The sequence below is a fragment of the Rhododendron vialii genome, chromosome 12a (assembly GCF_030253575.1).
Source record: "Rhododendron vialii isolate Sample 1 chromosome 12a, ASM3025357v1".
Lineage (NCBI taxonomy): Eukaryota > Viridiplantae > Streptophyta > Magnoliopsida > Ericales > Ericaceae > Rhododendron > Rhododendron vialii.
Window position 1 is genome coordinate 14,156,662 of NC_080568.1, and position 5,006 is coordinate 14,161,667.

General features: G+C 34.7%; 1 long non-coding RNA gene across 3 annotated transcripts; it reads right to left on the reverse strand.

Annotated features, from left to right (window-relative positions):
• Positions 1 to 1,302: 1,302 nt before the first annotated feature.
• On the reverse strand, positions 1,303 to 3,811 carry LOC131311336 (uncharacterized). Of its 3 annotated transcripts, XR_009195474.1 has the most exons (5): positions 3,367 to 3,811; positions 3,164 to 3,254; positions 2,995 to 3,079; positions 2,667 to 2,913; positions 1,303 to 1,743 (listed from the first exon to the last, which is right to left on the reverse strand). It is a non-coding gene; the product is annotated as an uncharacterized LOC131311336 (long non-coding RNA). The 3 variants fall into 3 exon arrangements; XR_009195472.1 differs by having other exon boundaries at positions 2,995 to 3,254; XR_009195473.1 differs by lacking the exon at positions 2,667 to 2,913 and having other exon boundaries at positions 2,995 to 3,254.
• Positions 3,812 to 5,006: the final 1,195 nt, after the last annotated feature.

A 5,006-nucleotide genomic window follows, 5' to 3' on the forward strand; every position in this document is an offset into this window, starting at 1 on the left:
TGCAATCCTCCCGCAAACTTAATTTGTTATTGGTGGGTGGTCATATAAAGGAATCAAAACTTCTAGGTGGTGTATGCCTCTTAACCAAACCCAGGTTGTGGTACATGGTTAGGTACGTTCGTCTGGATACCAATAACAATATGTTCTTCCAAAATCCATTGTCCTCTTCGTTGCTTAGGCCATCCACAGTGGTATAATCAAAATTTGACACATCAACTTTTGATTATTCACTTAAGAGGTTGCTAAGCTTAACAATGTTTGAGCTTCACAATGGTCACTAATCAAAATAAGGGTCTACTACAATTTCACTCTCTCTCTTCCTCTGTTTTCTATACCATTCACTTCCCTCCATTTAAGTTTTTCTAGCAAAAATATATTAATTCTCTCTCTTAATTTTGGGAAAAAATCAGTGACTTTCTTCCCTCCTATTATGAATTTTTTTGGGGAAAAAAAAATAGAAAACGGGAAAGAATGTTGAAATACCTTAATCCGGCAATGATAAGTTGAATTGTAGATGATCGAGAGATATAAGCTTCACTTTTTGAGGGAAAAAAAGAAAAATAGTTTGTGGGTGAAGTGAAGAAGATATAGAGTAGGCGAAGAAGAGAAGAAAACAAAATACCAATTGAAACACGCGTGTATACAAATTTTGAAACTAGTTAACTTGTGTGGTGTGGAGTCTACAAATTTTGATTATTGAAAAAAGTTGCTAGTTTTGGTTATCCAAAATCCAAAATTTAATTATTTCTAAGGATGTTGCTAAGTTTGATTATACCATTGTGAGCTATCTTTTGCACCAACATTGTTAACTTTAAAAACAATTGGTTTTTGATTACTGTGGATGGCCTTATAATTGAGAACTTGTTCCAGTCCAATACCTTATTAGTAAATGGAAGGTCATAATAGTTGGAAATTATTACAAGAATGCAACCCTAATGTATAGCATTACTGGCCCTTGCATTCACCTCATAACTTTTCATGTGTAGGCAATATTTGCTCTTTCGAAATCCTTCTTTATAAGGGAAAGATCGATTTCCAGAAAATATATTCATGATTTTGGATGGGTGGCCAAGTAGTCCTCAATGCAATGGTTACATGTTTGATTAAAACCTTGAAACGAATCGTAGGTTGTGTGAAATTTTATGTCCATACATATTTGTATTTTTCGGTGATAATTAAATTGTTCTATTTATTTAAAAAAAATGGAAGAGCATGTTAGACCATGTTGGCTTAATGGGTTTGATTTAGCCAAACATGATGTTAAGTGGTTTCACTTTTAATGAGACTAGTGTAATCCACGTGCTTCACACGTTTTTGTGTACTCATTGTGTAATTGGTAGTCAAGAAGTTAATATACGTACATTGTTTGTTCATGTAGTGATGAGTAGTAGAAAAGGAACAACACGAAAATGGACATATCTACTATTGCTGTGTCTCATGGATGATTTTCTTATAGCACTCATCCTTTTCCTTCCCATTGCCACCCTTTCTCGGTCTGTACTCATTCATCTTAAGACTAAATAACTACTAATAACTTGAAGTAGCCATCCTGCCAACCCATTTACTCCAAATGCCAAGACAAACATGCTACTTGCTAGTAAGAGCTCACATGGACAAGCTGTTTAGAAAACGATATCTCCTTCCCATCAATTTGTCTGCTCAGATACAATTTAATTTCTTTCCAAGGGGAGAAAGAGTGTGCCTCATCTCTTCTTTGGTCAAAATGGAACCATGACTTCCTACCTGCAAAATAGATCGAAAACATAGTAATGTCACACTATTTCGCATCAGATTATATGAATAACTGACCAAACCAAAATAAATAAATAAATAACTGCAAAAATATTTCGCATCAGATTATATGAATAACTTACCAAATAAGAAAAACAATAACTGCAAAAATTATATATCTGCAGTAATAAACCTCCAAACCTAGGCTTCCAAACTTAACGTGATCAGATAAACCTACTTGAAACGAACAAATTTGTACCAATGATACCCACACAAACATAATAAGAAGAATATTGTAGGTGTTTGGATTTTGAGGTTTGGAGGTGTTTTGGTAGCTAGGTTCGGGCGTTTCTTTTCGGTGGTTCCTTTTTGTTTTGGTGGGCGCCTTGCCTTCCTTTTGTGGGTCTCGGGTGACGGTTGTTGTTGTGTCCTTGGTCTGTTTAATCTTTGTATATCTTTTTCAAAGATTAATGAATTTCTTTTGCCAAGAAAAAAAATAAGAATAATATTATCATCCACACATACCTCCCTTACTATTAAGCTAAAATCCAAAGCACTAATAATGAATTTTTGATTGTGAATTCCTTGTTAAGTATTACAATGAGTTTTCATGGATTCCCTTGCAGAAGTCCCAAAGAGCTCGAAGGAATTCCATGGAAATAGTTAGCCTCTGTAAGGTGCACATATGAGCTTGCTATCAAGAAAAATCAACAAATAAGAGATGCTTATAAAACGTGCTCCGAGAAAGTAAAAATGAACTAAAATAGGAAACCGATAAAAATGATTACACCAAAAACAGAAAAACTCAACTCTAGACTACAATTTATGGCTACTTTGAAATGAGACATTTGATCAGATTTCACTTACCAAAAATGCTTAGATCACGAACGCCATTCCCTTATCAAACATGGAAGAAGAGGGGTGAGGAAATTTACTAGTTTAACCGAGGAGACAGTTTCCTGTTAGAACACAAAATTTTACTTTAGAACAATTAGTGAAGAATTCTACAGTAATTCTTTTCCGTAGATGATACTCCTATGTTTCACCGAACACTTGTACTGCAAACTTGAGAATAACAGTATTTTTGCATTTGCGGACAGAGGGAGAAGGGGTATAAAATAACCTGAAAACCTCATAGAGACTAACCCGCCTTCTTTCATAAAAGGAACGAGCTTTCGCAAACTGAAAAAAATAAAATGGTTAACTTCAATGAACCACGGATTTTATGGAAATTGAATTGAACAAACGGAATGAATTTGGTACCTCTATCTTATTCAAGGCGCAAAAGGAACCCTTATTTTGCTATTGAAATGTTTTAATCCTTCAATGACAGGCCCATAAAGAACTTCTGCAAACATCCAACTTTAACAAAATTTCCCAAAAGTTGCACAAAATCAACAAAATTCCTAAAAAACAGGACATTAAAATTGACCTTTTCAGAGATGGTAATCTTGCAATTCTTTTCTCCTCAAATCACACTGAAATTTCAACTTGAAGCCATCTATCCAATTGGATCACCTGGCCTTCAATCACCAGTAGCGTGCGAACACAAAATGATGGGAAAAAATTGGAACAGAGTTAACCCACCAAATCTAATTACAGAAATCAAATTTGGAGAGAGAGAGAGAGATGCACCTGAGAGATCGAAAAGCAAGATGAGAGGAGAAAGCGTGGAAGCAGAAATTGGCTCTGTGACGAAACACCACAACTCCCTTGCAAACCAGCTCAAAGAACTCTATCATCATCTAAAATTCTCTCTTTTTCCTCTTCTCTCTAAATCTAATTCAGTACCAACACCTAAACAAACAAAACCCAACAAAATTTATAGATTAAAAAATGTTGATAACAATAGCTGATATGGTAGTTTTTATGATCCGACCAATCACCAACAACAAAAACGCAAAATGAAACGGAACAAGGAAAACTTTTTGCGTGATGATGGTCAAAGAATACCATTGAGCACCTTTTGCATGATGTTGGAAGCGGTGCTATATTGCTACGGTGGTTGTCGTCAGAAAAGTGAAAGTGACGATGGTAGTAGGAGAGATGTTCACGGCGAGAGGGCTAGAGAGAGATTGGTTTCTTTCAATAGCAAAGATAGAGAGAGGAAAGTGGGCTTCGTTCAAGGAAGACATCTCTCTGTTCTCTCGGAAATTCAGGAAAAACACACTCATGACTTGAGACTTTCTTTGCTTGTGTCCCTATGTTTCCACTTTCAACCCTCAAAATCCGGGAAAAAGAAACGAGATGGCGCCGCATCAATTTATGGCCGAAGTAATAAACTACTACTCTTTTCAGTAAAATCCAGAAATGAAAGTACAATTTCATTGAGTGAAATAAGGAATACGTAAAATACCTAAACTACCCCCACCTCAACACATGCAAGAAAAAATTGGAAGACAAATCTGATGAGGGCAATTCCGTATTTTCATCTCATGTCTTGGCTTACCATCCTTGGTTCTTTTATTACAAGTGTATTGATATGGTGCATGTGAGTGAGAGGCAATGTGGAAGATAATGGAGAGCATTTAACGTTAGTATCCTAGTAGGTCGCCCATAACTATTAGAAGTATGACAATTCATCTTTTGTTTCTCTTTCCTTGTTAATGTCTACTTGGTATAACCCAACTACATAAGTCACCCAGTGCACCTACTCCCCATTTTAAGTTTCACGTAACATCAGAATCCGTTTGAAAGTTTAAAATAATCATAAATCAGCAAGTGTATAAACATGACAGACAGTAAACACAAGGATTTAATATCAGATTAACACTTAAGGTCCTAAGTATAATGGTTCAAACACCGTTGAATGCTAAGTATAAAGTCATCTATTTGATTAATTTGGGGTCAATGTGTACTTTAATAAACTTTAGGGACCAATATAGAATTTAGACAACTTTAGAGCCAATGTGTAATTAAAAACTATAGGGTGCAATGTGTAATTTAATAAACCATAAGGATCAAAATTTCACCTCAAGGTGGGAAATGTCATTCCAGTACAAATCTTATTTGCTAAAGGCAAACCTCAGATTTGCAAAACCTCAGGTATATCAATAAAATTTTAAGAAAATTATAATATCAAAATTATTTTTATTTGTGCCAAAATTTTAGTTTATAAAAAAAGTCTGGTACCTAACACATGGTAAATTTTTTTTATGTATTATAGTTTTTTTTTTTACATAAAAAAACCAGTTTTGGTTACATTCAAATTTTAACCTTTACTCTTTTTTTTATTTTATATTTTTTATCCGCGTGGCAACAAACTAATGTGACAA